This window comes from Asparagus officinalis, chromosome 5 (genome assembly GCF_001876935.1).
Source record: "Asparagus officinalis chromosome 5, Aspof.V1, whole genome shotgun sequence".
Taxonomy (NCBI): domain Eukaryota; kingdom Viridiplantae; phylum Streptophyta; class Magnoliopsida; order Asparagales; family Asparagaceae; genus Asparagus; species Asparagus officinalis.
In genome coordinates, this window is record NC_033798.1 from 3,627,215 (window position 1) to 3,638,988 (window position 11,774).

Consider the following 11,774-nt stretch of genomic DNA (forward strand, 5'->3'; position numbering starts at 1 on the left):
TTGAGAAGCGTTTTGCGAAAAACGATAAGGTAGAAACAAGCACGCTTTTAGCTCGCTTGATTTCAATGAAGTATAAGGGCAAAGGAAATATCAGGGAGTACATTATGGAAATGTCTCATATTGCTTCAAAGCTTAAGGCACTTAAACTCGATCTTTGTGACGAGTTATTAGTGCATCTGGTTTTGTTGTCTCTTCCTGCACAGTTTAACCAATTTAAGGTCAGTTATAACTGTCAAAAGGAGAAATGGACTCTAAATGAGCTCATTTCATACTGTGTGCAAGAAGAAGACAGGTTGAAGCAAGATAAGACAGAAAGTGCTCATTTGGCCTATGCCTCTAAGGATAAGGGCAAGAAAAGGAAGAATGATAAGGAAGCTGCTAAGGGTCCAGTTGAGAAGAAACAACATAAGGATAATCAGGGTTGTTTCTTCTGTAAGAAGCCTGGACATGTAAAGAAGGACTGTACAAAATATCACGCCTGGCGTGATAATAAGGGTACGTTCCTTGCTTTGGTCTGTTCTGAGGTTAATTTAGCTTCAGTACCTAGAAACACTTGGTGGTTAGACTCTGGTGCTACTACTCACATAAGTGTTTCTATGCAGGGTTGCCTGAGCTACCGAAAGCCAAGTGATGTTGAAAGACACATCTTTGTGGGCGACGGACAATCGGTAGATGTGGAAGCAATTGGGCACTTTAGGTTGTTGTTAGGAACTGGTTATTATTTGGATTTAAAAGATACTTTTGTAGTACCGTCTTTTAGACGGAATTTGGTTTCTGTTTCTGTATTGGACAAATCAGGTTATTCTTGTTCATTTGGAAACAGTCAATTCAGTTTATCTTTTAATTCAAATGTTGTGGGAACCGGTTACTTGAGTATTTATGACAACCTATATTTGCTTGATACAATTGCTTCTTACAATGAATCCTTGCATGTGGAATCACGTGGTACTAAGCGTAAATTAAATAAGGAAAATTCGGCGACATTATGGCATAAGCGCTTAGGTCATATCTCAAAAGGTAGAGTTGAGCGTCTTGTGTCTGATGGCATTTTGGATTCCCTTGATTTTTCGGACTTCGACGTATGTGTTGAATGTATCAAGGGAAAACAGACCAAAGTGAAGAGATTAGGTGCCAACAGATCTTCGGATGTCTTAGAATTGATACATACGGATATTTGTGGGCCATTCCCTACGGAATCCTGGAATGGTCAACAATATTTTATATCATTCATAGACGATTACTCACGTTATGGGCACCTATATCTTATTCATGAAAAATCTGAGTCTCTGGACATGTTCAAAGCCTATAAAGCTGAAGTTGAGAATCAACTCAACAGAAGAATTAAAACCGTCAGATCTGATCGTGGTGGTGAGTACTACGGTAGATATGATGGTTCAGGTGAACAACGTCCAGGACCATTTGCTAGATACCTAGAGGAATGCGGTATCGTCCCACAGTACACTATGCCGGGTTCACCTAGCATGAATGGTGTAGCTGAAAGACGAAACAGGACTCTTAAGGATATGGTAAGAAGTATGATTGCTCATTCTTCTTTACCAGAGTCACTCTGGGGAGAAGCACTTAAGACAGCAGCTTACATTCTGAATAGAGTACCAAGTAAAGCAGTTGCTAAAACACCTTATGAGCTTTGGACTGGTCGAAAGCCCAGTTTAAAGCATTTACATATTTGGGGATGTCCAGCTGAGGCAAGGCCTTATAGGCCAAATGAAAAGAAATTGGACTCCAAAACAGTTAGCAGCTACTTTATTGGGTACCCTGATCGCTCTAGGGGCTATAAGTTTTATGATCCCACTATAAGGAATATTTTTGAGACGGGAACAGCAACATTCTTTGAGGATGTTGAGTTTGGGGGGAGAAATAAGGTTAGAGACATTAGTTTTGAGGAGGAATTGGCTTCAGATCCAATCCATACAGTTACTTTTGACAATATTCAGGTTCCTATACCTGTTGTTGCTCAAGAAGTAAATCCGGAACCTCAAGATGATAATGTTGAACAACTCCCTGTTCCAGAAGAACAAACTCAACAACCTCAAGAACCAGTGCCATTAAGGAGATCCACGAGAGAAAGGAGAAATGCTATTCCGGATGATTATATTGTATTTCTCCAAGAACATGAGGAAAGTAGTGGAATGTTAGAAGATGATCCAATCAACTTCTCTCAGGCCATGAAAAGTTCTAACTCTCAACAGTGGATTGATGCCATGAATGAAGAGTATAAGTCTATGCAAGACAATAAGGTTTGGGAACTTGTCCCATTGCCAGAAGGTGCAAAACCAATTGGTTGTAAATGGATTTTTAAAACCAAGCGGGATGCAAACGGTAATGTGGAGAGGTATAAGGCGCGTCTTGTGGCTAAAGGCTATACTCAAAAGGAAGGCATTGATTATACAGAGACTTTCTCTCCGGTTTCATCGAAAGACTCTTTCAGAATAATCATGGCACTTGTTGCTCATTATGATCTTGAGTTACATCAGATGGATGTTAAGACTGCATTTCTCAATGGAGACATTGATGAGATGATTTATATGGTGCAACCAGAAAACTTTGTGTCAGGAGACCCAAAGAATATGGTTTGCAAATTAAGGAAATCCATCTATGGACTCAAGCAAGCTCCTCGTCAATGGTATCATAAGTTTCAACAAATAGTTATCTCGTTCGGTTTTGAGATGAACATTGTTGATGACTGTGTATATCACAAGTTCAGTGGGAGTAAGTATATTTTTCTGGTTCTGTATGTGGATGACATCTTGCTTGCCACTAATGATATAGGCATGTTGCACGAAACCAAGAGATTTCTATCAAAGAATTTTGAGATGAAAGATCTTGGGGACGCCTCTTTTATATTAGGGATCCAGATACATCGAGATCGCTCTCGGGGTATTCTTGGATTATCACAAAAGAGCTATATCGATAAGGTACTTAAAAGGTTTGGCATGCAAGATTGCAGACCAGGTGACACCCCTGTTGCTAAAGGAGACAAGTTTAGTCTCAATCAGTGCCCTAAAGGTAACCTTGAAATTCAGGAAATGCAGAAGATTCCTTATGCTTCGGCTGTAGGAAGTCTAATGTATGCTCAGGTATGTACGCGTCCGGATATTGCGTACATTGTTGGGATGTTAGGCAGATACTTAAGCAACCCTGGTATGGATCATTGGATAGCAGTCAAAAGGGTTATGAGGTATCTTCAAAAAACAAAAGATTACATGCTCACATACAGAAAATCAGAGAAATTAGAGGTCATTGGGTATTCGGACTCTGATTTTGCTGGATGCCAAGATAGCAGGAAGTCTACATCAGGCTACATTTATATGTTAGCAGGAGGAGCTATATCATGGAAAAGTGTCAAACAAACACTAGTAGCTTCCTCCACTATGGCAGCAGAATTTGTAGCTTGCTATGAGGCATCCAATCAGGGAATATGGCTGCGAAATTTTGTCACGGGACTGCGCATTTTGGAAAATGTTGAAAGACCACTAAGGTTATATTGTGACAATAAATCTGCAGTAATGTATTCCAATAACAACAGGAGCTCAACTAAGTCAAAACATATTGACATTAAGTTCCTGGTTGTGAAAGAAAGGGTACAGAGTGGACAGATATCCATAGAGCACATTGGGACAAACTCCATGATAGCTGATCCTCTTACTAAGGGATTACCACCTAAGGTCTTTCATGAGCATACTGCTCATATGGGTGTGGTATTATTTGAGGATATTATGTTTTAGTGGGAGTTTGTATTTGTGGTGCTTTATGTTTGTTTGTATTGTCTGATCAGAATAAAGTTTTCAGTTAAGACACTCTATTACATTATGTTTGGTTTTGACCTCACTAAGGAGGACCAGTTGAAAATAGACATGTACTGATCACATTGCATGTAATTTTCATGCTGTTCATCCATGATTGATCTATGTCATTTGATTGTATTGGTATATGTGATCATTAATGGGTCGAGTCACGATAAATGTGACGAATGCCGCTTTGATCCTATATTGATATAGTCAATGGACGAGATTGTTCGGAAATACCATTTCAGTGATAGCAATTTTTGAGCTCATAAGGTTATACACAATTTAAGGAATCATATGGTGCCCAAGTGGGAGATTGTTGGATTTAATCTAATAAATCTATTTGTGGGCACATATGATTAATCAATGTGTATTGCTATCTTTCAGGATAACCCATTAAAGTGATCAATTAAGTTGGGTTAATTTGGTATTTAAATAAGTCATGGGGTTATATGTGCAGATACCAGGTTGTAATTGTAATTTATTGAGGAGCTAAATTACAAAAGTACAACATCTATAAATAAGGGGTTATGGTCCCTAACCTAGGGTTACATTCTCTAATTCTCTACACCCCCATCTACCTAGAGAAATTCGGATTTAGAGAGAACCCTAAGGTTAGAAGATCCAAAACCTATCTCAAGGTTCATCCATGGATTCAGGTATAAGCTTCCGCTATTTTGTTTATTTTTAATCTCTTTGAATTAATCATGGCTATATGGTTTTAGATCTTAAGTTTTATGATGTAGATCTAACAGCTCGAGGCTGAAGTTGTCCTTTAGCTTAGCTGAGAAGTAACGCCTTTCGAGCCGACCTCGCGAGGCGTCGAATAACTGGTCTAGTGGGCTTGTTGCGAATTGTCTTCGACAAGAGGACCGACAAGTACCGTCCTTCGAATCGCCCCAAGGAGATGTCGACTCGACGAGTCGACTACATCGGGATCCTTGGTTGTTTTGACCGTCAATCTAGTTTGAGAGGTGCATGTAGGGGGACACATGTCCGTTGCTGGCAAATGGTCGTATTTTAGCGACTGAGAACACCATAACAGAATGGTTAAGAGCAAAGAATCGCAAGCGACTCGGATGATCGGGTGACTTCAATATAGCTTCTGAGATCTTGGGTTTCCATTTCCTTTTGGAGGGGGAAAAAGTTTAAGAGCTCCTACGTCATTTCCCTATTTATGTGGTTTAAATGGAAGTTTGGCCATATCGCGGCCTTTGGAAAGAAAATGTTATAATATTTGATTAAATATTTTTTTGAAACAAGAAGTAGGGTGAGGTACCCTACTCATAAAATCTGATATATTAAAAGGAGAACGATTACAGAAGGATAAAGAGGAAAAATAGGCAGCAACTGCTACCTTACTTGGGCATCGGACAACGCCAACACTAACCCAAGGATAATAGCAGAACCGCTAGACAACAGTCCCAAAAAACAACAAAATTACAAAAGTTTATTGCCATACTTGTGGCCATGACAAGCAAAACAAAACAACCACAAAATTTCAAAGTTTATATACTTCATATGCTGGAAAGAAGAGAGAATAGGAGTCTGAGCTGATTTAGTGATCTGGGGCAAAATTCTCCCCCACTGCATCTTCCCCTACCGTAGTTGCCAAGTCCTTAAAACCCAGGTCGACTGCTGTAGCATGGGATCTCTGAGCTCTCCTGCTACTGGATGCTCCTGTCCAGAATAGAGTAAATCAAGTGACGTTAGAGGAAATATACTGAGGGTTCACAAGGATATTATTGAAGATGAGGTTATTGCGACTGTTCCATGTGCACCAACAAAAACAAGACAGTAAGACCCTCCATAAAACTCTATGGTTGAGATTGGAAAGGAAGCTACCCTTCTGAGATATCATATATTGCAGCTCCTGAGGCCAACGGTTAGCATTTGTGTTTGGAAGGATGATTGACCAGGCAACAGAGGAGAGAGGGCAAGAGATAAATAGATGATCTTGGGTCTCCGTTACCTGGTTGCAAAACGGACAGGAAAGATCATCATTCTACCCTTTTTTAGACAAGTTCTCTTTAGTATGCAGTTTCTGCTTGCTGAGAATCCAAAAGAAAACTTTAACCTTCAACGGGACAGGGGATTTCCATATAAAATTGGAAGATTGGAAAGTGATACCGCCATTGTTGAGGAGGGAGTAAAAGGACTTAACTGAGATGGTCCCTGATTGAGTATGAGGACACCATATACTATCATGATATAAACTGGTTGAAGGCTTGAAGTGCTCAATGAAGGAAAGGAAATTAGCTATGTCTTTTTTATCCTCTTCAGTGATGCCACTTCTGAGGATAGGGTGCCAATTCCATGAATGATTGTGCTATAATCCTTGAGAACGGGTAGAGGAGGAATGAGAGAATGCTAGTTGGTAAGCCTTGGGGAAGAGGCTGCTAAGGGAGTTATCACCAGCCCATTTATCATACCAAAAGTTACAGGAATGACCATCTCCTAGTATCCATCTTGCAAAACTGAGAAAGGTAGAGTGAATAGCATGCAAGTCAAGAATAAACTTGGAAGCAGAACCTTTTGGTGGATTGGATAGGGGGTTGGAATTATTAGAAGAGTATATGGAGAAGATGACTTTACTGACCAGAGATTCTCTATCCAAGATTTTCCATATCCATTTAGTTAGGAGAGCTAAGTTGAAAGTCTGAAGATTGATGATGCCTAAACCACCATTGAGCTTGTCTTTGCAGACTATCTCCCACTTCACCAGACTTTTGGACTTGGTAGATTGATGATAGCCTCCCCAAAGAAAGTTTCTCCTAATTTTGTCGATAGTCTTGATTAACCAGATAGGGAGTTTGAAGAAAGACATGTAGTATAGAGGAAGGGATAACAGAACTGAGTTAATGAGAGTAAGCCTACCTCCAATAGATAAAAATCTATTTTTCCAAATAGCTAACTTCTTGGAGAAAGACTCTAACAGGGGCTGCCATTCACGTCTCGAAAGAGATCCTCTCTTGAGAGGAAGACCAAGGTAAGCAATTGGGAGAGAACCAACAGGCCAGTTGAGGATATTAGCTAGTTGGGCACCTTTGTGGGGGAATTTACCAAGGTAGAAGAGGTTAGACTTGCAGTAGTTAACATTAATACCAGAGACGCTAGCAAAGATGAGAAGTATGGCTTTGAGAGTGATTGCATCTTTATTGGAAGCTTTGCGGAATATTATAGTGTCATCTGCAAATTGAAGGGATCTAAGTGAATTGAGTTCACCTTTCAAATTAAGCCCAAAGAGATCCCCTAAGGAAACTAGCCTTGATCATCTTATTGAGAACATCTACGATAAGCAGGAATAGCATAGGGGAAAGAGGGTCTCCTTGCTTGAGTCCTTTGTGACATCGGAAGAATTTCGTAGGAGAGCCATTAACTAGAATAGCTGATTTAGATGATGGAAGAATATGATGGATCCATAGGCACCACAAGGGACTAAATCCTCTAGCTTTGAGAAGGGTAAGGAGGAAGTTCCTATTAACACAGTCAAAAGCTTTGAAGAAGTCTACTTTGAAAGCACATAGCTCCTTTTTACCTGAGGAACAACTGTTGATCATTTCATGAGCTAGAAGGATAGAGTCCAAAGATGATTTGCCACCTTGGAAGGCTGCTTGAGAAGAATCAATGAGGTGGGAGATGAAAGGTTTAAGTCTGTTAGCTAGGACCTTGGTGAAGATTTTGACAGAGCTATTAATCAGGTTAATAGGTCTAAAATCTTTGGGGGTGAGCACCATCCTTCTTGGGAATGAGAAAAATGAATGCATAGTTGATGTTTGTAGGCGTTAAAAAAAATGCTTACAGACATACAAGTACCACTCGAAACAACATGGAGGAACAATATACACATCGTCAGGCAACACAACGCAGCGCGGCAGGACAAGGTGCCGCGGCTAAGGCGCGGCAGTCCAGGGTGCCGCGGCCAAGGCGTCACGTTGATAACTGCCAAAATAACGGAGTTTGAAACGTGGGAAGGCAGTTAAAACGAAAACTGCCTGCGGTTACTGTTTCCGAGACAGTATTTACTGTTTCGCGGGTCGAGACAGCAAACATTGTCTCGCCCGCCGAGACAGCAAATGCTGTCTCGCGAGCCTGTTTTCTGCCAACTGTTCTCGGAGGTTATAAATACCCTCCTAAGGCCATTTTTCCATGAGGCTGATCATTTAGAGAACTTCAGAGCAATCCAGAGCAGAGGGAGAGCAGAGTTCTTGAGTTTCCGGCAACGCCTTGAAATTAAGCTTTGACTTGATTTTAAGAAGAACGACTATCTTACTTCGATAAGATATCGTTTTAATTTCTCACTTCGATAAACGAAGTCAGAATCATAAACCCCTCACGATTCGATCAGAATCTGTGATTTGGTGGTCCACGGGCTAACGCACCCCCGGCACAGGCAAAGATCCCACGCAAGCAGCGATCCAAACAATGATCCTGCGTTTGTTTCTCAAGAGTTGTAATTTTCCTTTTGTTGTGTAAAAGAAGTCTTATAAAAAGGCTATTTCTTTTGAATTTATTGTAATCGACTGAAGATATAATGAATTCCATGACAAAACCAACTTTTGACGCAAACAAGCTGGCGACCACAGTGGGAGCCAACGGTCTCGCTGCCGAGACCGTCGTGTCGCAGCCGATCAAGATTTCAGTTGAATCCACGGTCGAATACGAATTCGACCAAACCAAATTTGAGGAATATCTCTCATCATCCTCTTCAAGATCTTCATTGTCTCGTAAGTACAAGAGGATCTCACAATTGAGGAAGACCTACATGCCAAAGAAGGCACAAAATGAAGACTCTCTTCGGATTGTTGCTAAGGATTTTACTCACAACACCTCTGCTCACAATGACTCTTATCTAGTTAAAGAGTCATCGAATCAAAGCCCACCGGTACTGACGAAGAGGGCTCGTCAGAGACAGCGTCAGCGCCGTGCTCGCCAAATAGCTAAGGCATTTGAACAAACCGACGGAGTTCGTTATTATGCGGACTTAGAGTCGAGGAAACAACAAGTGGTTTGTTCAACGCAACGACAAACTACTCACGTTTCTGCACAATTCACGACGGAGGAATGGACACTCGTCAAAAGGGCTCGTTCGACCCTCAAAGAACGTATACAAAAGCGTCGTGCAAACGCAGCTCATGCTCGTGCTCTCTTACAACAAAGACGAGAAAGAAACAAAGAAACGGTGGTCAAAGAACCACCAAAACTCTGCAAAGTTTGGATTCCAAAATATGGAGTTGTGCAAAATCAGCAATCAGAGCGCGTTAAGATTCCATACCCACAATGGGGTGGTTCTAAACGTGTGATTCCCGACATAACCTTGGATCATTCAAAGACAATAATAAGTTGTCCTGAGAATGCCAAAAAGGTTTTACATCCTCAGAGGAAAACATGGTTGTCAAAAGACATCGTTATACCTGGGGGTTCATACCAACAGACGATAAGATTTTCCGGCAATCATACCGATGAATCATACTATCAAGCAGGGGGTATGAACAAAACTCGAAAGAGAACTGTCCAGGAAATGAACTCTCATTGTTCATGTGCGCGACTCATTAGAGCAATGCTATCAGAATGTGACTGTTTCAAACGAGAAGCCATCTCACGAAGAGTCTCGGTATTCCACAGTCTTTTCACCGAAATGTCGAAGCTTAAGCCGAGGTATTTCTGCAAGAGAAAATCAGCTGCCCAAGATGATGAATTCCCTGAAGTCACTATCAAAAGTCTAAACAGCATTCAAGTGACTCAAATCCCGACTTTTCCCCGAAAGGAAAAGTCAATCCAAGAATTGCTCAAAGGATGTCTCGACTCCAATTAGGAGCTATCAGACGCAGAGACTACAAGAGAATGCAAGAAGGAATGTCCTCGGAGGATGAATTCTCGGACACTTATTCTGCAATCGCTTCTGATGATACAATGTCTAGCACGGGACAAGCCAGAGAAGTACTCACAATCACCTCTGATCAGTTCGCTCAAATACTTCAAGAAGCTCTAGCCAAACAACGTGAAGAAATTAGAGCTGAAGTGAAGATAGAAATGGAGTTAGCTATCCAACAAATGAGAGAAGTGCTAACTCAACGGCCTCAACCTCCTGAGTCCAGTCAGCGAGCTGAATCCAACCGCCACACTCAAAATGTGGCAGATTATAGTGATCCAGAAGTGGATGAAGTCATCTTTGCTGATACACCTCCCAATAGCAATAAAGCTGGGGGTGGTTTAACACACCCTCCCAATAATGATATTGGGGGTGGTTCAATGGCACCTCTTACAGGGGGTGGTCTAACTCATTCTCCTCAACGTCATTCGAATGAAGACATAGACGATGACGGGAAAATGAAAGAGCTTGAAAACAAAGTCAACGCTTTGATGACGGCTCAAGAAGTGAAGAGGACAGGTATTCCATGTCCCTATCCAAGAGAATGGAATTTAATACCGTACCCGGCAAAATTCAACATGATTAACTTCACACCGTTTGACGGGAAGAGTTCGCCGATTCAGCACTTGATTTATTTCAAGTCTCATTTGGGCATGATCTCAGGAAACGAGGCTTTAATGGTTCAGTCATTCGTTGGCACCCTTCGTGGGCCCGCCTTCGATTGGTACCGACGGCTCAAGCCAGGGAGCATCAATTGCTGGGATGACATGGAAAGTTTGTTTCTCAGCAATTTCTTCGATGATGACACCGAAGTGTCAATCGGAACCCTTTTGGAGGAGAAGCAAAAAGACGGAGAGTCGGTTGACAATTTTGTCAAACGTTTCAGTAACAAAGCAATGAATTACAGAGATCCTATTACAGAGGAGTTCATCCTGCAAACATGCCACAATAACCTCTCCATCGATGTCCTGGAAGCTCTGGGGGTCGTGCCATCCACAACTTGGAAGGAGTTAAAATCTCGGGGTGAACAAGCTGAGCACTTTCTTAAAAGAAAGAAAGCTGAGAGAGGCCAACCAATGACATCTGCAATCGTTGAGAATGCGACTCTCGATCCGAGGTTTCAAAAGGAATATTCTTTCGAAGATGATGAAGCTCCAGCCATCTTGGAATACCTCCTCGCCAATGACAAAATCGAACTACCACCTATTAAAGATCAGGATGGAGCTAAGAGGATTACGGATCCAAACTACTGTGCGTACCACAGAAGGGTTCTTCATCCCACCGAGATTTGCTTCGAACTCAAAAATAAGATCCAAGCATTAATTGACTCCGGCGTCATAACGGCGAAAGAAGTCGATTAAAGACGACCATACTACTCCATCGGATACACGAGTTCTCACACTCCAAAGAGTATACGAGTATAAACTACTTCTCAGTCATCCAACTAAGTATAATGTTAAACCCGGTTTCGCAAAGGAAGCTGGGGGTGGATGATTTATATAACGGGAAGTTCCTGGAGAATCTTATATTCTTAAGGATAACCCGAACATGCGACTGAGGATAATGTACTCCTCGTTACACCCAGTTTTGCAAAGAAAGCTGGGGGTGAATAATTCATGTAGCGGGAAGTTCCCGGAAGAATGTTAAATGTAATATTCTTAGGGATAACCCCGATTATTATGAACAAAGTGATAAACACTAAACTCCTACTATGACTTCTGAATACTCTTTTGCTGAGATGAGATTCGATCACCTCTTTAGATCAATCTTCCCTCACAAAATTCCCATTTTGGTCAAACCTTTAAACAGTTAGGACCAAAGCTAAAATCCCCTCTCGATTCTTTCCATGAACGAGAGGTCCACAAATTGAACGATCAAACCTTTAAACAGTTAGGATCGTCTCATGTCCCCATTTGGTCAAACCTTCCAACAGTTAGGACCAAAACTAAAATCCCCTCTCGATTCCTTTCATGAACGAGAGGTCCACGTATTGAACGATCAAACCTTTAAATAGTTAGGATTGTCTCAACTCCCATTTGGTCAAACCTTTAAACAGTTAGGACCAAAGTCAAAATCCCCTCTCGATTCCTTCCATG